Raw genomic sequence first — 27,415 nt, forward strand, 5'->3', positions numbered from 1 at the left:
GCCGTGAACAATGAGTCCATTAAGCGCGACGCTTGTTTACTGACTGACGCTCGCTCACCGTTGACGGTCGTTAGTTTACTTTTATATCAGATCCGTTCTGTCGTTAATGATGCCGACTGTATTGTTTGGGATATTCGTATTGCCGATGCTCCGCATTGTGTCCGCTCTGCATTGATTTAATCCAACTTATCTGGCGCCTTGTCGCCAAATCACAACCTGACACCTTTTTTTTTTTTGTCGCTCTGCGCTGCTCTTTTATTATCGTTGCTTTTATTTTGACAGGAAGCCGGCGACAGGCTTATTTCGCCGCCTTTTCTTCTCTAAATGAGCTTCTCTTTGTGTTTAATTACTGTCTGTCACAGCAGTGCTTTAATTAAAAGTTGTCAGGGTTTTTTTTTTTTTGGCTCTCTCTCTCACCCTCAAGCAAATGACAAGTTCCCCAAAGTGGCTGATGAGGGCCACTGACAAAACAAAAATGTGTTTGGTCTTCGTCAAGACATGCTCGCCACTTCATTCGGTACACAGTCTTGTGGGATCTGATACAATTCCGAACCTGTGGTGTCATTGTGATTTCACTCAGTAAATATGTACTACTACCCATAACTAGTGTTGTTCCGATACCGTTTTTTTGGCTCCCGATACCGATACCGATACCCAGTTTTGCAGTATCGGCCAATACCGATACCATACCGATACTTAATGTTTTTTTTCCTTCCTTTTTTCCTCGAGTTTTGAGGACCAAAATAAAAAAAACAATTTATCACTATCCGCCATTTTTGGTTGTTTAATTTCACCTCGAACGCTTTGAGGTCGGAACTGGGAAGTTTCGACTCGGATATTTCCGACTTCCGACCATCCTCGAATGCAGCACAAGTCTTAAGTTGGCACTGATTCAGATTCAGGAAAGAAATCGTTTATCCACGTGGGGCAATTAACATGCATCAGTTTTTTCTAAAACACAAACAGAATGGTATTACTGTTTTTCCAACAGATTCCAAACGTGTGCGCTAGAATCTGCTCGGCATGTTTGTGTGATCTTCGGGGATACCTGCGATATCTGAGATGTATTAACCACGACTCAATTCTTCTTTTGTGGCATTTAATCACTGAAACCTGCAATTTCAAGCATTATTGTGCGATAAACGACTCGTAATAACGTCGTTATTCCTCAACAGATTCAGACGTAATCAAAAGCAAATTGTGCGCCTTGTTTGTAAAGTGCGTGCTATTATTTTTCTCACCCCAAACTTTTATCACTGTCGAGATATGAGGCTTTTTCTGCAAGACGAAAAGCGCAGCCGCGCACAGTCGTTACAGTACATGAAAGCGCTTACTAAACATCAAATCAAATTCACATTGACACAATTTCTGTGGGATTTTTTTTTTGTGCTACTTTCTGTTTTGTCTTTACTGAGCCTGAGAAGCTCTCCACTTCATAAAGCACACAATCCCAGGAGATCCCATATGAGAATTCCGCCGCGTTCCCAGTTACTTCCAACCGCCCGGTTCAAAGCGAAGCGTACACGAGCTGTAAGCGACATGTCGAGGACTAGGAACGCTCCGGGGTAAAGGCTTGAAAGCGGGGAAAAAGGGGTGAGAAAGCGGCACGAAATTGGATTTGGAGGTGCAGCGTGGCGGCTTTTTTGAAGGAGAGGATTGCGCGCAACTAGCGCTAACGGGCTCCGATTCGGCGGCTTCCTGTTGTTGTCACCGGCTGTCGTTACGAGCCGCGCATCAATCAGGTCAGCCCGAAGTTTGGTTTGTGTTCATACTAAAAAAAATCTAAATGAGGTGATGCATGTGGCTCTCTTCGTAATAATGACGGTTTCTATCATCGTCAGTTCAGTCCCCATGGAGACCAAGCTACCAAATTCATATACCGCCACTGCCACATACTATAACTAGACTAAGTGCAATTTCTGGAGAAATTGCGTGGGAATGCTGAAAGCTGAATGCTAAGATTTGAATGAAAGTGGAATGCTTGTGAAGTAAATTGAGAGATAAATTATGACCTCCTGTTTACTGGACAATGCACTTTACTTGCACTTTAATGATGATAATTTATACGTATGGAAGTGGGCGTGGAAAGTGATACTTAGAAAACGTTCAATGTTTGTCCCATTGAAAATGAATGGGGAAAAGTTGATATTACAAGTTAAATTGTGCAAATACTGGAAGTAATGTGGAATAAGATGATATATACCCCAGGTGGTGTGAAATTGAAATTTGAACAGTGTAAATTGGAAGCATTATGTGGGAGTTGTTACGCGGCAAAAAAGTGTGGAGAATAAAAATCACAATAACATATGTGGGAATGCTTCAGCATTCCCACAATAAAAGCAGTAGATTTTCTCATCTAGTGGGGGTCGCTCACATTCTAAAACTCGGTTAAGATCTTATAAATCAAACCCTAAAGACTGAGCCGTACTTTAGGATCTCTGATTGACAGTTGCCGGTCCACTTTGCGTTACGGGTCACCCATCGAGCTCGCCGCCCCCCCGAGTGTCTTATAAAGGTTCACGACGCGTACCCTCTTCCCCGAGACGTGGCATTCTCCTCCTCCTACCAGTTCTGGACTGTTATTTCCCGCGAGGCCGAGCTCTGAAATGAACCGCGAAGGGAGTCGGCCGTACTTTCCCGTTAATCACACAGCAAGAGCGCAAGCAGCCGTTCGTCACAGATGGCGGACTTGTTTTGTTTTTTGTTTTTTTTCAAGCCAATCTCGCCACGGCCTCACACGTGTGCTCGCTAATCTATATAATCGCACTTGTAGCAGTGAAGTGAGCCTTCACATCTCTCAGTATCTATTACTTGAAAACAAAATTTAAAACAATGGTGAAATGATGATTTATAGCAACAAGGAGCCATTAGATGTCATTCCAAGCGTGTGACAAACGAATGTGCAAAAATGTCACAGTTTCTCAACTGATTCAAGTCCAGTGGACCCCCCCAAACATTCGCAGGTTTTTGCAGTTTATCCTTCGTTATGCGCGTAAAAAAAAAACAGCCAATTTATACTTTCCTGTAATAAAAAAAAAAAGTGAGAAAATGATTTCCTTGCACACAATTGGCCACCATCCAATCACACATCAGATACCAGCCGCGTTAAATTTACACAACATGGCCGAAGCCTCCATCATTACGTCCAATTTCTTTATTTTTTAAATAATTACAGCAAAATACTACCTACAGCATGTATGATACGAGTGTCATGTATAGAATAGAATCAAAATATAAAAATAGAATAGATAAAATAGAATGAATCAACATTTTTTTTTTGTCTCAACACCTGCAACAATAAAGATATGAATTACAGGAATAACATAACTATTTTTTTATATATATTTAATCTTATGGCGTAATGTAATGTGTATAAAAAAAAACATTTGGCAAAATCTGAAAAAAAAAACTGCTTTAAAAGAGCTAACTAATATCAATTTTTGCAGCATAACAGGTAAGTGCGGCTTCACCATGTTTGCTTCAGAACCCATTCAGATTTATGTAGTTAGGTCCGAAAACATTCAGTGATTTTTAGCCAATCCATCCATCTTCTTGACCACTTATTCCTCACAATGGCCGCTGGGGGGGTGCTGGAGCCTATCTCATCTGGCTCTGGACTGGTTGCCAGCCAATCGCAGGATTTTTAGACAAGTTAGCAGAAATTTCAATCTATTCTACGGGCTGACTGAGCGCCAGTGTAGGAAAGAAGTAACATGTTCTGATCTCAATTTGTTCGATCCGAACCCGAGCTGCCGGCGTTGTGAATGAGCAACCCTTCGCTGTGGTTGTGTTCCTTCAGTTAGTGATTGACTTGATATGACCGGTGAATCATCGTCGGATATACATGACGGTGCATTGCAGTTGAGAAATGGCAGGAGTGGCAAAGCGTCTTTTTTTTTTTTTTTTTCCCCCACAAGATCAACGGCTAGCTTAGCTTGCCCTGAGGTCATTCCCAATTTGCCCCCACCCACTAACGAGGCGTGTTTCCACGCTATTTTGAGATTTGGTTATTATATACTGTAAGCTATTCGGCCCTGGCGGGGGAGTCGACGTTCTCGCTCGCTTTCGGCGTCCTCCGACGAGCGAGCGGCGGCGATCAAAGGAGCGAGGAGGAGCGCGAGGGCGAGGGCGGGGTTGCAGCTTTAATTTATCGGTTTTAATTACTCCTCTCCGTCTCGGCGGCACCACCGGCGGGCTTTGAATTTCTTTCGGAGGTTGACCTTTGCATGGAAATGAGAGCGAAGGGGATGATGAAGATGAGCCGAGGAATGAACTGCGCTTTCATCTTTCAACAGGCCAGCAGAAGAAGAAGAAGAAGAAGAAGAAGAAGAAGAAGAAGAAACACCAGGATGGCCCCTTAATGAAAATGAATTGAAGTGCAGCATTCAGTCCAAATTCGGAAAAATCTCGAGTTACGTCACGTCCGATATCGGCATACCTCACCAGAGCTCACTTTGACGAGCATCTCAAGGCATGAAGGAAAATGTTTAATAAATCAGACAAAAAAAAAAAGAAGAATAAATTAACAGAACACAGACAAATGAAATAAAAATATTTTACCTTATGAAATAAATAGATAAATAAAAAATGAATAAATGAACAAATAAAAAAACAATATAATAGAGTAGAATAAAGAATACCATTAAAAATGTATAAAATAAACAAAATAAAATTTTAAAAAAGACACGATATTTTGATTTGTAAGCAAATATATACAAATGAAATAATCATGCTGAAAATAATTTAAAAAAATAAAGAAAAGAAATGAAAAAATGTAAAATACAACACAAAAATATTCAAATAAAAATGTACTTTTGACAATATTACTATTTAGTAAATGCAAAATATGAAATGTAAGCCAACATTTAAAATACAATACATAAATAAATAAATGTCAGGAGAGGAATTTTGAAGTGTTTCTATTTAATTTATTTAATATTTCATCATTTTATCTAATCGCATTCCTTTCATAATATGCTGTATATTTGACTTTTATATTTTATTTGATGTTTTATGTGATTATGATGTCCGAGCATCACCAGAAGTTCAAAGACATATTTGCATTGAAATCTGGCCGTTCTCATGATGACGAAGCTGGCAAAGTTTCTTCCAGTTTGCAAGCCACAGTTTTCCGACAGTGGAGATCGAAGCGAGAGTTTCCGTCTTTTGTTTGCACGACATGTCGTCATCTCCCGTCGGAGCACATCAAAGTAGCGCTCGCATCGTAAGGAACAAAGGCCAGGGATTTCAAGTCGGCCATTTTATATCCATTCCGAGGCACGAGTGCTTCTCGAGAGTCTTGATGGCCATCGCCAACACTACCGTTTTGTGTTGTTGTTGTTTTTCCCCATAGTAAGAAAAAGGAAGTCCAAATACTTGCCTCGCAATTCAATTAGTTCAAAGTCCCTGTACAAATTTAAAAAACTGCAAAATTGTATCAAACAAAAACAACTGCAATATATATTAAATTATTTAAAAATATAGGTGAAATAAATGTACAAAAACTATAATATAGAAAAGTATAAAATACATGTGCATCTCTCCAATGGATGGATGGATGGATGGATGGATAGTTGAATGGATAAATGGATGGATGGATGGATGGAGAAATGGATGGATGGATGCATGGATGGATGGACGGAAGGATGCATGGACGGATGGATGGATGGATGATGGACGGATAGTTGGGTGGATGATGGACAGATGGATGGATGGATAGATGGATGGATGGATGATGGACGGATGGATGATGGATGGATTAATGGATGGACGGATGGATGACTGGACGGATGGATGATGGACGGATGGACGGACGGATGGACGGATGATGATGTGATGGATGGGTGGATGGATGGATGGATGGATGATGGACGGATGGATGGATGGACGGATGGAGATAATGGACGGACAGACGGACGGATGATGATGTATGGATGGATGGATGGATGGACGGATGGATTAGCCTGACTTGACTTCAACGTTCTGTCCATTCATCCGAGCAAATAAAAAAATAAAAATAAAAAGAAGCTTGTGAGCAGACGCATCCTCATTATTGAGCCTCCACATTTCTCCGCCTCTTGTGCGCGCATATCCAACGTTTTCACCCGGAGGGAAGTAGAAAACGTCTTTCACTTCATCTGACTGTACACGCACACACCTGACGTGAACGTGAAGGGCGGCCTGAGCTGTTGCATCATCTTTTTATTTTACTGGATTTTGATTGATTTTGCAAGGCCCACAAAATATTGTGTTCTTTTGTTATAAAAGCATGGAACCTATCAAAAGAAAGATTAAAGTCTCTTCTTTCATCAGGAAAAAAAAGTATGTTTCTATTTGTTTCCATTTTGCAGAAATTAGCATTAGAAGAGAGCGAAGTTTCATCAGTTTTCAAAAATCTATTTCAAATTGTAATTGAGCTTTTTTGCGACATGGCCATGGTTGATCTCCTTTGCTCTGCTGCCACCTGCTGGCCGTTTGTGTAATAACTACCATTTCTGCAACCGTTCTTTGCAGCTGAGAAGCTGCATCAAAGCCTTCTGTATGCTCTAGCATGAAAAAAAAACAAAAAAAACGTATAAATACGTCTTTGGGACACATAACATAAAAACGTATTTACACGTTATTGGGAGCAAATGAGTTAATGATTTTGATGCAATTATTCTAAATATTTTCCTCTTTTTGTTTTTTAACATTAATTTTATATATATTTTTCGTATAATTTATTTTCAATATTTACTTTTTATTTTGGATGCCTTTGTAGTTAATTTCAGCTATTTTAATTTTTTTTTATTTTTGTTTTATATACAGAGAGGAACTTTTTTTTTTTTTTTTTTTATATCAGCAAATATGTGCATAAAATCAACACACGTCGCAAACGAAAAATTCCTCATCCGGCTTTCTAATCTTCTGGCTGTTTGTCTTTTCCTGCTTGACGATTGGATGCTTCAGCAGTCATGTGATTGGCCTTAACGACTCGCGCGGACAACTCCACTCGGCAAATTAGATCCTCATCTTCCTAATTGTGGCCAATAAAACGTGAGTTTTTGTTTATTTTTTTTTCTACGGGACAGCTGGGAACGACCCCATTCTGGCGGCTTCGTCTCCATGCCTGCTGCTCACTACACAAGTTGACCGTGTGTGCGCGATAGCAAGCTTGCTTCACATTTTTTTTTTTTTTTTTTTTTAAGCGGATATGAACTCCTCCAGGGAAATTAAAAGCAAAAGGGAACATATGACTCCGTCACGCTCGCCTCTTTGTAAGGCGCCAGAATCCGTTGAAGCGTTACCACGGCAACCATGGTTGGATAGCGTTGAGGTACCGGCGTTCTAGAATGCATAACATTCCATATTTGCATTGAGAAATGCGGGATCTGCTGCTTGCATATCCGATCGAGCAGCACAAAACAATCCCCAAAATTGGGTTTTTTTGCGGGTTATTCATTTGACCCAATTTTTTTTGGAGTTCAGTGAGTAAGCCTAAAAAGTTAGGTCAAAAATGGATCGACCCAACATTTTGGGTAATTAATTCAACCCAAAAAAATTAACTCGAAAAACAGTTGGGTCAAAAATAACCCAAATTGGGTCAAAAAGGGACTGACCCAAATTTTTGGGTTATTAGGTTAACCCCAAAACATTGGATCAAATAAATAACTCATATATATATATATATATATATATATATATATATATATTAGAGTCATGGAAAACCAAATTAAATAGAGAGGGTGAGCAGAGGAATCTTCAGAGAGTGCAGGAGTGAATTGTATCAGTCAGTTCCTCTCCTTTCTCGTCGTGAGCCCTGAACTGAGTGTCATCTCCCCTTTTTGTGTCGTGTTTAACTCATTCACTGCCATTGACATGTATATCCGTCAATGGCAGTGAATGAGTGAAGTCAATCCCGTTCCATTGACATGTATATACGTCAATGGCAGTAAATGAGTTAATAGATGTCAAACAGATAACCCTGACATTATTTGGTGCTTTGGGAATCGAACCCGGGCCTCCCGCATGGCAGGACCACCAAAATTACGGCTCCAGCCAATGTTAGCGTTTCAAATTAGCATGCGTAAGCGTCTGTGAGTGTGTGCGTGCAGTTATTAAAACAACTCCAAAATAAAGAACGAAAAATCAAACGTTTTTCTTCCGGGGGTCATCAGCGGAATTATCAAAACTAGCGGCGGCGCCGCGCTAAATCACGGCAAACGCCGCCTTGAGGCCGTAATGAGGCGCGAAGAAGCGGCCGTTGCGTTTCGGCTGGCGCTCGCGCACGCCGCGCTAGCCGGCGTCCCGCTAATGAGCGAGCGGGCCGCTAACGAGCTGGAAGCGCTGCTGCAATCCGCTTGATCAAACGCCTGCGCTAGTATCATGTCAGGCTTGTGGGGTGGATTAAACATCGGGATGTGAGTATTCAGCGATATGACTTTTCAAAATAAAACTAGTTTGGAGAGCTGATTAGCATTAAATACACTTTTATTTCCGAAAACTATTTTTTCCAAATGTCGTTTGATGTGATGTTCCAGATATAAATTGAAGGCATCCCAGCGGGATAGACGGCTAAACGCGTCGACCTTGACGGGAGGCGAGCGGCGACGGGGGAAGCGAGCATCCTCGGAATTCCCCCGGGGGGGAGCGCCAGGCGCATCTCCACCTTTTACTCGGCGCGTCGCAGCTGTCGGGCGTGCTGAGAAGCATCTGCTCGGCCGACAAGGAAGAACCGCGGGCGCGTTTACAAAGTCAGCGGCGGTCCTTTTTCCGCCTGGCTCCTTGTCTAAACAATGCTAAGCGAAAACACCGCCGGGGTTCGCACGAGCGCGGCGGCGATCGCCCGCAAGTGGGGCAACGCGCGGAGGCGGGCGGCGCTCGGGCGGAAGAATACGCGCCGAGAACGGACGGCTACATGGTCGTTAATGCTGGCTGGCCGGCAGACTGGCTGCTTGTCTACAAAAAAAAAAAAAAAAAAAAAAAAAAAACATCCAGCAAGGCAAATAGTGGAAGAGAATTTTCAGTCCACAAGGCAAAAATTTGGTGCACCACCAGCAGTGTGCAGCTTTAAAAATTGTTGTCCGGTATTTTCACAAAATAAGGTTACAGCTAACAATGTCCTCTGCAAAAGAAGATTCATCACAAAAATGAAGAATTTGGTGCACCTCCAGGGGGTGCGCGACATTAAAAATGTAATGGTATCCTGGTGTTTTCATGACATAAGGCTACAGCTAACAATTTTCTTTGTAAAAGAACCCACAAAATGCAGAATTTGGTGCACCATAGGGGGTGCGCGACAAATAAAAATGTAATGGTATCTTGGTGTTTTCATGACATAAGGCTACAGCTAACAATTTCCTTTGTAAAATAACCCAAAAATGCAGAATTTGGTGCACCCCCAGTGGTGCGTCACATTAAAAATGTAACGGTTTTCTGGTATTTTCGCAAAATTAGGTTACAGCGAACAATGTCCTCTATAAAAGAACCCACAAAATGCAGAATTTGGTGCACCATAGGGGGTGCGCGACATTGAAAATGTAATAGTATCCTGGTGTTTTCATGACATAAGGCTACAGCTAACAATTTCCTTTGTAAAATAACCCAAAAATGCAGAATTTGGTGCACCACCAGTGGTGCGTCACTTTAAAAATTTAACGGTTTTCTGGTATTTTCGCAAAATTAGGTTACAGCTAACAATGTCCTCTATAAAAGAACCCACAAAATGCAGAATTTGGTGCACCACAGGGGGTGCGCGACATTAAACATGTAATAGTATCTTGGTGTTTTCATGACATAAGGCTACAGCTAACAATTTCCTTTGTAAAATAACCCAAAAATGCAGAATTTGGTGCACCACCAGTGGTGCGTCACATTAAAAATTTAACGGTTTTCTGGTATTTTCGCAAAATTAGGTTACAGCGAACAATGTCCTCTATAAAAGAACCCACAAAATGCAGAATTTGGTGCACCATAGGGGGTGCGCGACATTAAAAATGTAATAGTATCTTGGTGTTTTCATGACATAAGGCTACAGCTAAACATTTCCTTTGTAAAATAACCCAAAAATGCAGAATTTGGTGCACCCCCAGTGGTGCGTCACGTTAAAAATGTAATGGTTTTCTGCTATTTTCACAAAATTAGGTTACAGCTAACAATGTCCTCTGTAAAAGAAAAAATATCACAAAAAATAGAATTAGGTGGACACCAGAGGGTGTGCAACACAAAAAGTGAAATTGTATTCTGGTGTTTTTATGCAACAAGGTTACAGTTAACGATTCCCTTTGTAAAATAAGCCCAAAATGCAGAATTTGGTGCACCATAGCAATGTAAAAAATGGAATGTTATTCTGATGTGTTTATGAAATAAGGTTACAGCTAACAATTTTCTTTGTAAAATAAGCAAAAAATGCAGAATTTGGTGCAACCCAGGGGGTGCGCGACATTAAAAATGGAATGGTACCCTGGTGTTATTATCAAATAAGGTTACAGCTAGTTACAAAGTTTTCTTTGTAAAGGATAATTTATAAACCAAAAACGGACAATTTGGTGCACCACCAACGGTGTGCAATATTAAAAATGAAATAATTTTCTAGCATTTTGATGAAATAAGGTTACAGTTAAGAGTTTTCTTTGTAAAATAACAACAACAACAAAAAAAACGCAGAATTTGGTGCACCCCAGGGGGTGCGCAACATTAAAAATGGAATGTTATTCTGGTGTTTTATGAAATAAGGTTACAGCTAACAATTTCCTTTGTAAAAGATCATGTATAAACCAAAAACTGAGAATTTGGTGCACCATCAGGGGGTGCACAACTTTTTTTTTCTTTTTTTTTTTTTCTTTTAGTATTTTCACAAAATAAGGTTACAGCTAAAATCATTCTCTGTTAAAGAAAATACATAACCCAAAAGCGTAGAGTTGGGTGCACCACGAGGGGGTGCGCGACATTAAAAAATGTAATTGTATTCTGGCATTTTCACAAAATCAAAAAGGTTCAATGTGAGAATTTCATCTACAATATTGAAGTGTCAACACAAAAATTCACAATTTGGTGCACCTTCACTGATGTGCATTTCTCAAATAATGAGAACATTTTCATTACAATAAAAAAAAAAAATATATGTGCAGACAGCTCAACTCACTTCAACACAGTTTAGTGACATCATGACGCGTGTCTAAATGAAAACCCTCAATTCACTTCATCACGGCACTTTGATGCTAAAATGCCGGCAAAGCGCCGATTTCGTCCAATTGAAGTCGCTCAACTCGCTCGTATCTGTCAGCAGCTGATTTATGTGCACCACATCCGACACGAGTTTTTCCTTTTTTTTTTTTTTTTTTTTTAACAGCCTCCAAAAAATGACAGGCAGCCTTCAACTACGCGACCGGCGTGACTGACGCCGTCGACATTAAATCGCCGGACACATTTGACGCCAAATCTTTTTTTTTTTTTTTTTTTTTTCCGCCTCAAGTTCGGAGGAGGAACAAAAAAAGCCCGCGAGACGGCAAAAAGTGACACGTCCAACAATGGCGCGGCGGCGTTGAGAGCACTCGAGCGCCAAAGTGAGTCACCGAGGGGAGAAATAGACTTCAGTTCGCCGGCGCCGCTGACTAACGCGCTTTTCAATGGAATCAAATCCACTTCCAAAAGTCATCACAACAAAGTGTTTGCCCTTTTTTTTTGTTGTTGTTGTTTTTTTTTGTTTTTTTTTTCCAATGGTTAGCTTTCCTGAAATGGGCTCACTTTCCACATATTATTCAAATTAAAAATTTCCATCCGTTTTCGAGAGACTGCTGGAGTCAATATTCTATGTTGAATCAAGTCTGTTGTCAAAAATAGAAGTCATTAAAAAATATTAAAACTTTTATTATTACATATAATGTAGTTGATTACATTGAGTGGTTGTCGTAGTTAATAAAATGAAAATATTGCTGGTCAGCTGCTGTGATTATAGATTATTGATATGTTGTGTAATGCAGTATATTTTTCACTGCTGTTTATATTGACCTTGGTGTACCCGTTTAAAGTCGATTAGGGTTTTCGTTATTTGTGGGCGGGGCCAGCCCCTAACCCGTGAATGGCAGCGGTCAACTTGTAGAGTAAATTTATTATTTGTTTTTTTTAAATAGATATATTGCTCAATCTTCTGATTGAAAAAGTAATCAGTTATTGTTTTTTTTTTTTTTTCGCTGAATGGTGGAATAATCCTGATCAATGGTAGGATTAAAATAATTTTGGATTTTTCATTAGAGTTTGTTTTGATTTTTTTTTTACTTTTTTTGGGGGGGTTAAAATCAATTCATTTATTTATTTAGAGCACGTTTGTTCGTTTATATTAGTCTTAATTTTTTTTTTGAAAATGCTTCCTGTTAGTTAAGTTTTTTATTAGCTTTAGCTTTAGTATTAGCTTTAGTTTTGTTATATATATATATATATATATATATATATATATATATATATATATATGTATGTATGAAACCCCAAAAGCTACTAATGTACACAAAAAGATGAAAAACAAAAGGATATTTCTGTTAGTTTTAGATCAGTTTAAAAACATACTGTAGAGCTTCAGTTAGTTTTGTGTTTTAAGTATTTTAATGTTGTTTTTTTCTTTCCATTTTTATTTTTGTTATTTTGTTTACATTTTTATTTGGCTTAGTATTAACTTCAGTTTTGATATGTGGATTTTTATTTTTATTTTTTTAAATGAACCCCAAAAGTTATTAATGTACAAAAAGATGAAAAACATAAGTGTTATTTTTAGATCATTTTCGAAATATGCGATGCAGTTTCAGTTAGTTTTTTTGTTTTAAGTATTTTAATTGTGTATTTTTTTCCCATTTTTATTAGCTATGATAACAGCTACATATAGCATACTAATTGTAGTCGTAGCATCGTAGCAGCAGCAGTAGTGATAGCAATAATAGAAGCAATTTAGCATAGTAATGGTAATAGCAGTAGTAGTAGCAGTTGCATCAGTAAGTGCCAGATTTTGGAGAATAGTGGTAGTAGCACCGTACTAGTAGCGGTAGCAGTCAATAGTAGTAACGAATGAAGAGTTGGAAAACAGTCGACATTCCAACCATATCCATATCAGACGTGAGTGGGGCGTGTTGCGTCAATCACCAAGGTAAGCGCTTTCCCGGCCCGCCCACCGCGGCCAAGCACCCCCCCCCCCCCCCCCCACCCACCCCTCCCCGCCCCCCTTCCGCCCCGCCGCCGAGCATCTCGTTAGCGCGGCTCGCTGGAGACGCTTCAAACGCGGCCCGCGTTGGCCGGGCTCTAAAAATAGAAAGCAATCTGCAACCTTACCTAATGAGCCACAAGCCACTTCAGACCTGTCAACAACCAGCTGCTCGATATGTGTGGCTGACCACACCGTTTTGATCACATATGCGTCGAGCGCTAAAAATAGACGGCGCTCTTTTCACCTCCGGCTCCGTCACTCGCATATAGAACAAAAAAATACTGCGGCAGGATTTCAACGTAAACTGGCAAGGAACGGGGAGAAATTGCATGTTGCAGAGTAGGCAATGCAGCACCATCTGATGTCATTTGAGTGGTCTCGAGTTACTTGCAAAACGAGCCACATGCTGCTTCACCAGGAGGAAAGTTAGCATTGGCTAGCATGTTTTTGCCAATACACAATTTAACTCATTTGCTCCCAATAAGTTATAATACGTTTATTTCTTTTAAATATTTTAAGTATCCCAAAGACGTATTTATACGTTTTTTGTTTTTGTTTTTTATATGCTAGAGCATATATAAAGCTTTGATGCAGCCTCTCAACTGCAAAGAACGGTTGCGGAAATGGTAGTTATTACACAAACGGCCAGCAGGTGGCAGCAGAGCAAAGGAGATTAACCAGGGCCATGTTGAAAAAAAAAAAAGCTCAATTACTCACAATTCTAAATAGATTTGTGAACATTGAGTAAAACGAGCTAAATTCAAATACTAATTGCTGCAAAACGGACACAGATAGAAATATACTTTTTTTGTCCTGATGGAAGAAGAGACTCTAATCTTTCTTATGGAAGGTTCCATGTTTCTAAAATGGCCAGCAGGTGGCAGCAGAGTATAAGAGATCAGCCAAGGCCGTGTTGCAACAAGTTCTTTTTCCCCATTGTTTTCACCAGGAATGTGAATAATGATGAAAATCAGTCAAAATCCAGTAAAACAGCGACGGAAGCGAATGAGTTAAAGAGCCAAAAATGTATTAGGACTTGATCTGATAGTCCCGGTCGATCTACACCTGGTGCAGCAGCATGTGGCTCAAGATGCTACGTTTCCAAGTCTACTTCCAAGACGTTATAGCATTAGCGGTGGTAGCACGTTAGCCCCTGAGAGCCCGAGGCCGTTTTCAAGGCAATTTTCCCGCCTTGAAGTTGTTATCTTTGTCATTGTAAAAGGACAAGGCTAAAAGTAAAAAGTGTCGTTTTGCCCCAGCGGCAGGCGGCATTAATCATTCCGGGATGAGGAACGACCCGACGGACGCCTTGCAATGGGGAAATTTATCAGAAGTCAAACAAATAAAAAGGGGTTGGTACTACATTATGTAGCTGGGGGAGTCTTTTTATTTTGAACGATTTGTGGGATTCCGTACAAATATAGATGATCCGAAAAGCCTCAGCTTGAACTCGAGTTAATGCTTGATCGCCATTTTTTTTATTTATTTTATTTACCATCAGCAGTCATATATATTGCACTCAACTTATGATTTTCTACCTAAGTGGACTCATTGTAACACTATTAAAATTTTTTCCCCAACAAACATTGTTGCAACAAAATTGCACTTTTTAATTCCACTCAAAGTTTTTGCACTATTTTGTGTGATTTCTTTGAATTTCCAAAATGTCCTTCTAGTCACTAAAATGAAAATGGTAGTTCACCTCAGAATAAAAAAAATAATAAAAATAAAAATGGTTTAATCAATTAACCTATTATTTAGTTGATTAATTGGATTTTTTTTAACAGACAATTTTCACCTCTTTATTAAAAATCCTAACATTATGTCAAATTGACAATCTCTGCAACAGACTTGCCAAAAATGCAAATTTTTGAGTGCATGTGTCATGCTTGTGATGTACATTGAAAGATAAATTACGTGAAAATGACAAATGATTAATTGTAGTTGAATTATGTTAGGTTTACATACCAAAATATATAAGAATGACAACACAAGGACGTGTAGACAAGACTTATTCGTTTTTACTCGCAGTGAGGAGAGCAGAGTTGCCAGGTACAAGCTGTCAAATATGCTTTTGCGTCCTCTCTTTTTATTATTGGGATTGTTCACTATACGGTTACAAAATATAGCGTTGCACTACGAGGGGGTGGGGAAAGTGCAATAGTGCATTATCTTAAAATAACATATCTATCTGCTTGGATGTAAGTGTGTTGCAAATAAGCACGTGATTATCCATGAGCAAGGAAAATTCTCGTTTTGGCTTCTGCTCCAGACTTTGTGACTCATTGTGAACACAGCCGCACTCTCTGCTTACCGTTCATCGGAAGAAATGGGTGCAAAATAGCTCACTTAAAGTTCATATCACCATGAAGCGTTTTAGCAAATATATAATAACTTACTTTAAACGTAACAAATTATCAATGAATGAAAACTTTAACAACAGCCAGTCTAACGTGGGATTCGAACCCCCACCTGTTTACTGGTCCATGCTCCACTGCACTAGCCATTGAGCCACAGTGGACGTGCTGTTATTATTGAAACGGTATTGAAGGACGTCTTGCTGAATGTCATGAAAAATTAAATTCATGCTATAATGTAACCTGTGTTAAAAGAACAAAATATTACTTTTTATTTAGTTTTTCTGCGTTTGCCGTCCATGCGGTTTATTATTTTCCATTTCCCATCCTTGCCTGGTTTTTCCCAGCTCATTATGGCCATTCACTCCTCATTACGCCAGCCTCCCCGCCACCTCTCTCCAGGAAACTTGCGTCATATTTCACAGCAGGCGGCCTGCAGTCATAAATCATATTTTTCTTTGAATGCGCCCGAGGTCACGTGATCAATCGTTGCTTTTTTTTTTTTCTCCTTTTTTGCCACAACGTCGGTCATTTGCGTCATAATTCCGGATCCGGCCTGCCGCGTTTAAGACGTTTCAATCGTACGTCGGCGTCGGATGGCCGCTCGTGACTCAATTGCTTTTTTAGTCTCTTGACATTTGGACGTCGCTTATGATTTATGACGCGCAGGACGACAATCAAGCATTCAAACTACAGCGAGGGGGGGGCGGGGTTTAAAATGTCAGCTTTTGTCGCCGCATTCGGTCTGTTTGCAGTGACGCATCATTTTTGGTTCATTCATTTTGTATTGTTAGAACCCTAATAATAATTAGGAGTAATTATAATGGGAGTACAAACACTTCTGGTAATTAGATTTAATTAGAGTCTGTGTATTGTTACATGTATATTTTTAAAATCGTGTTTGTATTGACATACAGTACATAGTACAGTGGAACCTTAATTCAAGAGACCCAGATGAAACGGATTTTAGATTAAAGGGACAAAGACGAGTGTCCAGGCCACTCCGAACGCTCCTTTGTACAGTTGTTGACCAAGTCTGGCAGTTCTGTTCAAAAGTGTGTGTCATATCTACCTATTTATATATCCGACTTTACGTCTTTCCTTGAACATGTAGTACTGGAAGTAATAGTAAAAAAATAAAATTAAAAAAATAGCAAGACATGGAGTACTCGAAATTATGTTTGTCATGTTGATTAACTCATTTGCTCCCAATAACATATAAATACGTTTTTTTATGTTTTAAGTGTCCCAAAGACGTATTTATACGTTTTTTTTGTTTTTGCTTTTTTAATGCTAGATGATACAGAAGGCTTTGATGCAGCCTCTCAACTGCAAAAAACGGTTGCAGAAATGGTAGTTATTACACAAACGGCCAGCAGGTGGCAGCAGAGCAAAGGAGATCAACCAGAGCCATGTTGAAAAAAAGCTCAATTACTCAAAAGTTTAAATAGATTTGTGAACATTGATGAAAATGAGCTATATTCTAATGTTAATTGCTTCAAAATGGAAACAGATAGAAATATACTTTTTTAATGTTTCTACGTCCTTTTAGTCATTCACGCAAGCTACTTTTCATTTCCTTTACTTTTAATTGTCCTTAGTTTTGTTTGCAAATGATTTTCATGGTTTTAGGTTTAACAACGCGAATCACAGTGAGTTACTTTGCGTATGAAATGCGCTATATAAACGAAATATATGTAAATGAAGCTGCCTCGCCTTGCCTGAAGTGGTCTCTGGATCGTTAACTCCTGGAATGGAGGAAAGTTTACTGTACTACGACGACGTCCACTTCTAGTGTCACATGATGACTGTTGTCATTACTTCTTGGAGGCCGAGCTTCATTAACCTTGCTGAGGAAAAAAAAAAAAAATGACAGGAAGTCACTCTGGTCACGGCGGCCAACGTCTGCTAGCACACACAAATGCACCCACACGACCCTGACACACAAGGACGGGTCGCTAACCATTAGCTCGCTAACAACTCCTTATCCGACGTCACGTGGAAGAAGGTGCGAGGCGGGTGTTCGCCCGCCGTCCTTCCAGATAAAAAGCGAGTGTCGGAGGGGAAGCCGGCAGACAGCTCGACAGGCGCGGCCCGGCCGAACCCGGGGGAGGGCGGCGGGGCGGTGTCACGCCTCCACTGGCAGCTAGATAAACAACGACGGCGGGCTAAAAATAGCCTCCTCACCTTGCACTTTGCCGTCAACGGCTCAGCGCTTGATAGCGCTCGGAAAGGCTCGTCTGTCAAAGCTCACCGTTGATTGGGGGCTGCTTCAAAGCAATTCGCACGAGGATTGTTATGTTCTGAGGTACATAAATAAGGTTTTAACTTTTAACTCTTTATTCGCATAACATCGAGAGGCATAAAACAAACTTGACTAGACGAGAAACAATGAAAATGCATCGAGAATCACAAGACGCCAAGCCCCCCTTGGGCTGTGGAGATGCACGGAGGAACCGAGGTAATAATCCGACAAACACACTCGTCTCGGTTTGGCTTAACTCTTTGACCGCCAAAAACGTTTAATAACGATGAGTAAAATTACGACGTATGCCGCCATAAACGTTACATGACGTCAATTACGTTTTTTATTTTTATATTTTTTCTCAGTGCGACGTCTAAGTGCAGTGCTGCCTGGTCAATGGGTTGTGGAATGAAAAACATAAGCAATACAATTTTTAATGTCTAAAAACTAAAATATATTAGAATATAATGAAAAAAATACTAAATAATCATCAACTATTGCCAAAAAAAATACAAAACAACTGACAATATAGAAAATTTAAAAAAAATGTTTTTTCACCATTCAAAGCATGCAGTAAGGATACAAAAAAATATATTGTGACAAAAACTAACAAGGAAAATACAAATAGGAAAAGGATTTGCATTTAAAGGGTCGTCAACATTTCAGTCTCCGTAAGGACACGACTTTTTAAGCCTCGAGAGACACATCGGTCCAAACCTCATCAGCAGGTATCGATTTACCAAATGAAATGCATTGATTTGGTTACAGACTCCAACAGCACACCTCTGGGTGCATTTCAGCTGTCGGTAATTACGCGTGTGCCAATTTTTTTTTTTTTTCGCTTGAACCAATAATTGTTCCCCGTGAAGGCAATAATCAGCGGCCACAAAGGAGCACCTGTACTTAGTTCTGGTTCGTTGGTGAAGCGTGTCGTGTCCTGTCATCCTGTCAATGTGCACGTTGAGCGGCACCAATGCCGAGCGACCTGTCACAAGTGTGACAAACTCAAGACAATTAACTGATTCACTCCCAGCCATTTTGACTGAAGCAACACCCTTCGCTCCCGACTGTTTTACTGGGTTTTGACTGATTTTTCAAGGCCCACGGAATATTGTGTTCGATTGCTATCAAAACATGGTACCTACCAAAAGAAAGATTATAGTCTCTTCTTTCGTCAAGAAAAAAATAATATTTCTAAGTTTCTGTTTTTGCAGCAATTAGCATTAGAATGTATAGCTAAATTTCATCATCATCATTCACAAATCTCTTTAAAACTGTGGGGTAAACAGCTTCGCTGCAACATGGCCCTGATTGATCTCTTATACTCTGCTGCCACCTTATGGCCATTTTTGTTATAACTATCATTGCCATTACCATTCTTTTCAGTTCAGAGGCTGCATCAAAGCTTTCTGTATGTTCTAGCATAAAACAATAAAATAAAATAAAAAAACATTAAAAAAAACTTGTAAATACGTCTTTGGCAGCATAGTAATATTTAAAATAGAACGTATTTATACGTATTTGGGACCAAATGAGTTAAAGCCCTGAAAGGATTTTTTTAATGTCCAGGAAATGAGCCGCAATTTTACATAATTGATTCACTTGAATGTAAGAAGATTTAAGACTTGCGAAGATTTAAGATGCGGGGTCTTAAATCTTTAACCTGCAAAACGCCAGATAGGGTGAAGAGTTTATTTGACGTCATACTTTAGATCACCCGTTACATATTTGTTATGTTATCTTTCGTTTTACACTGTTGAGGAGTTTTGTTTTATTTGCAAGTAAACTGTGTTTTACAAATGACGTTCCAAAACGTCCCACTTTGGCGAAACGGCCTCCTTCTTCTTCTTCTTGCACCGCAATGCTGGACAGAAGGATTCTCTTCCACCCGGCAAATCAATAGACGGAATAACAGTTTGTCTCAGTCCATTGAGAGACAGCTCGAGATGGCAATTATCCTGAAGCACGTAGTTGTTTTTTCCCCGCCACCTTTGAGCAACTCTCGCTCAGCTCCTTTTTTTTTTATCATCCTCTCAAGCCATAATGCTGATCGTCATGCCAGGAAAATATACACGCCGACTTTCAAACCGTAAAAAGGGACTCTCGCACTGCAACGACGATGGAAAAATGCACGAAAAGATGAAGCGCCACGATGCGTTTTTTTTTTTTTTTATGAAGTGTAAAAACGGTTAAGCTCCGACCTTGTGGAGCTGAGTTAGCCGTTTTATGACGCGTCATCAGATTTAAGGGTTATGTTTAAACCGAAGGCTCCACCAGGAGGCGTCCTTTGAGAGTGGGTACTGTCATGACTGGGGTCATGCAGGGGTTGTGTTTGGGTCATGACCGTGAGGTCGGGTGTCTGTTTTGAACCGATGTGGCCAGCATCTCGTTTCAGCTGGTGAGACGCTGTGTGATGTCAAGAATCTTTGATCTCTTTATCTGGTCAACAGCCAATCAGATGATTCCATGTCAGTCATGTCACCCACATGTCTATCCAAACCCTATCAGATTGATTTGTGATCTATGTATGCCTGACCGAGAAGTGTGTGTTTGTGTCGGATTATTCCCTCTGTTCCTCTGTGCAACTCCACTTCCCAAGTTAGCTTAGCGTCTAATGATTCTCGATACATTCTCGTTGTTTCTCGTCTAGTCAAGTTTGTTCTACGTCTCTCGATGTTATGCGAATAAAGAGTTAAAATCTTATTTCTGTTTGCGTTTTCTTATGTTCTCCAGAACATAAAAACATTATTCAATATTATTATAATGAATATTTGATTTATTTATTTTTTAATAAAAAAGCTGGAAAAAAATAATTATTAGATGGGGAAAAATACAAAAATACTAAACATAAAATACAAAAACTGAAGAAAAATAAAAAAAAATATATGGATGAAAAATAAATTGATTAGATGAAAAAATATCATAGAAATGCAAAACTAGACAGAAATACAAAATTATTGAATGCATCCATCCATCCATCCATTTTCTTGACCGCTTATTCCTCACAAGGGTCGCAGGGGCTGCTGGAGCCTATCTCAGCTGGCTTTGGGCAGTAGGCGGGGGACACCCTGGACCAGTCGCCATTATTGGATACAGATCCTAAAATATTATTTGTAAAAATACCAAAATTTTAGATTGAAAACAGCCAGATATTAGATTAAAAAATACATTATGATTTCCTACTGTCAAATATTGTATCACCGCAACGTGGCCAAATTAAAATTTTCGCCCAAATGACAACTCTGACATCAAACTGTTTTCATTGATACTTTTTTTTTTTTTGCCACCCTTGTCAAAACGTCACTTCAAAAAAAAAAAAAAATGACGTGCACAGTTAATAAAGTTTTTACGACGGCGACAGATTATTCCATTTCCGTGATTTCCTCTGGGAAGAATTTGATGAGGAACGAGCGCGCTAGCGACGGCTAAGAAGAGCGAGCGAGCGGGCGAGCGGAAGATTAGACGAGTGCCACGTTGAACAAAAGACGCGTCCCGGCGAACCGGCTTCAATCCATCAGCCGCGTGACCTTTCCGTCTCCGGCACCTGACTCATCGACGTGCCGCCGCGTCGGAATCTCATACATCTTCCGAGCTAAATACCGTCCTTAACGACGCGCTAATTGGCTTAGGAGGCGGCGAGAGGCCGTCGGTGAGCCAAAAGGCCGCGAAAAAGACCGTGATGGTGATAAATTCATCACCACGTAGGAATCCAAGAATATCACCGCCACGCACAATTGCTACTGCAAAAAACGCGCATGTAACACAAAAGTATGACTGTCGTAAGAGTTCATCTTTTTCTCATCTAAATGCTAAAAAATAAAAAATAAATGTAGTTTTATGTTAGAGAAAAAATTAATTTATTTTGCTTGATTACACCTTTTTTTAACTAATATGTAGCATAACCTTTGAACCTTTTGAGTATATCAGTCAATGTAATATTCATACAGTATTTTTATTTATTTTATTTTATTTTTTACATTTTATGACTTTACTTTCAAAAGTACAACTTTTTTTTACTCATCGTGCCGCAACACAAAAATCAGCTTTTTTTTCTCCCCCATTGCATTCTTAAAAATGATTTTTATGTTTATACAACTCCACGTAATTTTGCATGACAACATTGACGTAACAACTTGTGATTTTTATAAGCGAACGTCACATAGCCACAGTTTTTTTTTTTGTCAGGACGCTCAAGGCAGATGGACGCATTTGCAAAATGTATGCGCATACTGGAAGTGAGTAAAAATAAAAAAAATAAAATAAAAAATAAAAAAGAAATGAAATCCACTTTTCAATCTGCACCAAACTCACACGCTGAGCTGACATTTTGTGTCATCCGCGGTCTGTTTCCTCTCATGAATATCCTCCACAAGAAAGAGTACGAATTAAAGCGGGCAAATGAGCGATGAAATGAAGTTTTATTAATAAAAAAAAAAAAAAAAAAAAAAAAAACGTTTCTCGGGAGGAAGAATAAATGCGAGTTGTCCTTTTTTCTTTTTTTTTTTTTTTTTTTTTTTTTTGGGCGGCGTCCATCTTTGATGTGGGCGAGTCATTAAAAAATGGCCGCGTTGGCAGCCGCTCCTTGCGGGAGCCCATTAGAGCGCATCGGCGCCGCGCCGTTCCCTGGACGGCGCAGTAACCCTCCCGTGAGACCCCCCCAAGAAAGCTTGCGCATCTCAAATGGCAGCACGCTAACGTTTTATCATTCCGCTTTTCAAATGCAGTACTGCCGCGTCGATGAAGAACAAGATTAGGGCTGGGCAATATATCAAATTAATTCGATATTAATTTTAATATTAATTAAATAGCGTATCGTGACCTTCATATCGTGATAATATCTTATCGTGATATTTGGATATCGTTACAATCCCCCCCCCCAAAAAAAATAAATAAAAAATAAATAAATAAAAATAACAGAACCTTATAACACAATACATATAATAAAACCAGCACTACTGCTTGGGGGTGTTGGGGGGCGATCAGATTATTCCTCATTTCATCTCTCTCACAATGGGGGTGCTGGACATGTGTCCAATTTAGATATTTTTTTTCCCATGAAGAAAAATGTCACAACTTTGCATCACTCTCCAACTCTTTTTTTTTTCTTTTTTCTTCTAACATATCCCACTCCGCCTCTGTGTAAATCCCTCATGTTTATTCTCCGTCTCTTTCAAGTCGTCCATCGGTGTATCGTATCTTTCACGGCCCCTGCGATCTCTCGCCTTTCCTGCCACTCTTGTCGTCTCCATCTCGCCTTCCCTAATCTCCCGCTTTACCGCCATCTATCTCTGCTGTTAGCTCAGCCGTCACTCGACGCATTCAACAAAAAAAAACACAAAAAAAAAACGGCTTCGCCGTTTTGCTGCCAATTTGCGGCGCGGGCCAACCGCTAAAGCTAACAAAGCGCATCGCAAACGTCTTGAATTTGACCAATGTTTAGGGGAGAAAAACACTTTTGACAGTAAAAATTGATGCAACAAACCAGCGAAACCCTCCCCCCAATTTTTTTTTTGTCAATATGTTCTATGCAGATTGACTGGTCTAAATATGGTTAAACTTGCGTTAGTAGAGTTACGCATGAGTTACGTAGCAAAATTGAGAGTTTTGAGTCAGGGGGCGGCCATTTTGCCACTTGCTGTCGAGTGAAAAATGACATCTCAGTTGCTCGGGTCTCAGGTAACAACCAATCACAGCTCAGATTCGGAAAACAGGCGAGCAGTGATTGGTTGTTGCCCGAGCAAGTGTGATGTCATCTTCAGTCGACAGCAAGTGGCAAAATGGCCGCGTCAGATGGATAAAAACAGCTGGATTTTGCTGGACTTTACGAAAAATGACTAAGCTAAATCATGCACAGCAGACATAATAAATCGTAAAAGTTACGAATGAACACTGGTTTTTGTCTACTTAATTTTCTAGTGAATTGGTAATCTGGCCCAAATGCCTAAAAAATAGGGTTTTGTTTTCACTCGCGCAAGCGCAAATAATACCCCATGGCATTATGGGAAGGCATGCTAACGTTGTAGCATGTAGCCTACAAGTACGTTCGAACATATTTGCGAGTATGTTCGAACATATTTGTGAGTATGTTCGAACATATTTGCGAGTATGTTCGAACATATTTGCGAGTATGTTCGAACATATTTGCGAGTATGTTGGAACATATTTGCGAGTATGTTGGAACATATTTGTGAGTATGTTCGAACATATTTGCGAGTATGTTGGAACATATTTGCGAGTATGTTCAAACGTATTTGCGAGTATGTTCGAACATATTTGCGAGTATGTTCGAACATATTTGCGAGTATGTTCGAACATATTTGCGAGTATGTTTGAACATATTTGCGAGTATGTTCAAACACATTTGTGAGTATGTTCGAACATATTTGAGAGTATGTTCGAACATATTTCAACACGTTCAAACATATTTTCAAGTACGTTCGAACATATTTGCGAGTATGTTCGAACATAATTGCGAGTATGTTTGAACATATTTGCGAGTATTTTCGAACATATTTGCGAGTATGTTCGAACATATTCGCGAGTATGTTCGAACATACTCGCCAGCCCAAAAATGTCTACTCCACATTGGCAGCTCTACGCTTCCGTAAAATAACCTAGCTTAAAACAACATAGCATAAAATAACCGTAGCCTGAAACAACATAACGTAAAACATCATCGCGTAAAAACACCAAAAAACTTGAAAATCACTACTACAAAAAACTCATAACGTAAAAACAAAGTACCAGTGATGTAAAACTCCAAAAGATTGACTTGTTACATGATTATGCGAAATGTAAAACTACTCGGCATAAACCCTCAATCAGCCCATCATACATAGCGCGACGTAAAATGAGGAAACAGCAAATGTGCGTGGAATTGCTAATAGGGGTGTGAATTGCCTAGTACCTGACGATTCGATTCGTATCACGATTCACAGGTCACGATTCGATTCGATACCGATTAATCCCGATACGAATTTATAACTCGATTGTTGCGATTTTTTTTCATTCAAATTTAGAAAATACTAATCAGTAAGCTTGTAGAGTGTAAGATTTATATGAAAATGTATTATTTATTTATCTGAAATTTCAGTCTTATAGAGGTTGTAATCTGTTTCATGTTTGAACAGCGTTAAAATAAAATATTAAGGCTTAATGTTCCGTTCATATAACATTCTTCCATGCTCAAGGTGTGAATCCTAACCCGAAGTCAGACGTTTTGTTGAATATTTTTCCATTAAAAATGGAAGTTTAAAAATCGATTCACACACACAAAAAAAAAAAAAAAAAAAAAAGGTAATGATGATAAGACGTTGAATTGGTAAGACTACCGAATGAACAATTCTGAGCTCTTAAAAAAAAAAAAAAAAAAAAATAGATTTTTTTTTATTGAATCGATTCGAGAATCGTGCGATGTAGTATCGCGATATATCGCCGAATCGATTTTTTTAACACCCCTAATTGCTACCAAAGTATTTGTCTAAAGGTCGCAATTCTCTTTCAGCTCTCAATTTGTTACGCAAAACAGCAGTTAAGCTCATTCTCCATAAACTGAAATAGGCTAGCCTTCCACTTGGCACACACACACTGTAAAACATCAGCAAGCTAAACAACAGCAGTATCCCGGCCCTGTAAAATGATCAACTTTTTTTTTTTTTTTTTTTAACTGCATTTGGCTGCCGCGAGGGCTCATTTACACAAAGATGATACCTGACATGTTTGTCAAACGGCCTTTTTAAGGAGCCCCCCTCCTCCGCCACCCCATCAGCTAAGCGGATGACGATGATTGGTAATGTCATCCCTTTTGGCTTTGCCTAATTATACGGCCGAGTGCCCGAATGCAACGTTCGCCGGATATTAGCAAACGCGCGCGCGGACACGCGCGCAACACACACCCGAGTGTTTCGAGAGCCTCTGTGGGAGTTTGATAGCTTTGCGCTTGAATAGCAGCAGTCAGTGTTTACCCGCCTTACCTCGCTGCCGCTTAATTGCGGTAACGAAGGCTTGCTTTGCCCGTGTATTTAGGCGGGAAGGAAATGACTTGAGCGCTCCTCCGCAGGCCCGCTCAAATGGCGTATACTCATGGAAAAAAAAAAAAAGAAGAAGCTAAAATTACGATGAATTTACCTCAGTCGACCTTGTGCTGCCGACGAATTATTTGCACAAAACAAGAGAGATTTGTCACGGCCTTTGTTTCCCTCACAGGAATAATAATAATAATTCAAGTTCATTGTTGAAGGACTTGAACGCCGTAATTACAACAACAACACATTAAATTGCACTTCAAGTGTCAAAAGGTGGAACAGCAAAACAGAAGGCAGTACAACGCCAAAAAAAAAAAAGGGGGGAAACGGGAACAACACGGAACAACAAGGTAAAGTGAAACAAGGAAATGTGAAAATCATGGACAACAAAATGATAAACAAGCAGCAAAATGTGCGACAAGTTGTCGAACATCAAGGGAACCACAGAAATGTGAAAAGTAGGAAAACAATAAACTACGGGGAAACGTGAAATCCCGGAAAAAATGGTACATGTGTAAAAACAATGAATCTTAGTGTCATGACTGGGTCATGCCAGGGTTAAATTTGGGTCATGCAAGGGTTATGCTTGTCTCTCGCTCCTGTTCTGACGACGCACGCCCTGCGGGCGCCACCTGCTCCTCGTCTGGCGGTGCAAGTTGTGCAGCCGCCTTCACGGGGTACTGTCATGACTAGGGTCATGCAAGGGTTATAATGACTGTCATAACTAGGGTCATGTTAGGGTTATGGTTATGCTTACTGTCCATTATGGGTTATGCTTACTGTCATGACTAGGGTCATGCAAGGGTTATGCTTACTGTCATGACTAGGGTCATGTAAGGGTTATGGTTATGCGTACTGTCCGTTATGAGTTATGGTTACTGTCATGACTCGGGTCATGTACGGGTTATGTTATGCTTACTGTCGTGACCAGGGTCATGTACAGGTTATGTTATGCTTACTGTCGTGACTAGGGTCATGTAAGGGTTATGTTTAAACCTAGGGGTCCGCCAGGAGGCATCCTTTGAGGTTACTGTCATGACTGGGTCATGCCAGGATTAAGTTTGGGTCATGCAAGGGTTATGTTTGGGTCATGACCGTGAGGTCAAGTGTCTGTTTTGAACTGATGTAACCAGCATCTAGTTTCAACTGATCTTAGGCTATGTGATGTCAGGAGCTATGTGATGTCAAGAATGTTTAATCTCTTTATCTGGTCAACAGCCAATCAGATAATTCCATGTCAATCCTGTTACCCATATGTCTAGTCACAGCCAATCAGATCGATTCACTGTCTATATAAGCATCCAGACAACCAGACGTCCTTCTTGACCATTGACTTTGCACAGTTTAAAGCGATACAACACGTATTAATCAGTTTCCAGTATTGGATTAGGTATTGTGTACAAAGAATAAAAGTGCAAATATCTCTGGCATGTTATTCCGTGAAACCGATTAAGTATCAGAATTTGAACGTATCTTATGGAACGCCATGTTCCTAGTCACCTGATCGTGATGACGTATCCCGTGCGTAACCGGAAGCCGCCTTCGTTCATTTCAATGGGAATTTGCTGAGGTAAGCAGCGAGAAAAAAAAAACCCGTCTTGGATCCTAAATACTGCGCCAA

General features: G+C 39.8%; 1 protein-coding gene across 5 annotated transcripts in view; it reads right to left on the bottom strand.

Moving 5' to 3' along the window:
* LOC144020883 (protein phosphatase 1 regulatory subunit 29-like) overlaps positions 1-27,415 on the bottom strand; it is a 107,690-nt gene that overhangs the window by 16,218 nt on the left and 64,057 nt on the right. The window lies entirely within an intron of this gene.

The sequence above is a fragment of the Festucalex cinctus genome, chromosome 6 (assembly GCF_051991245.1).
Source record: "Festucalex cinctus isolate MCC-2025b chromosome 6, RoL_Fcin_1.0, whole genome shotgun sequence".
NCBI classification, from domain to species: Eukaryota; Metazoa; Chordata; class Actinopteri; order Syngnathiformes; family Syngnathidae; genus Festucalex; species Festucalex cinctus.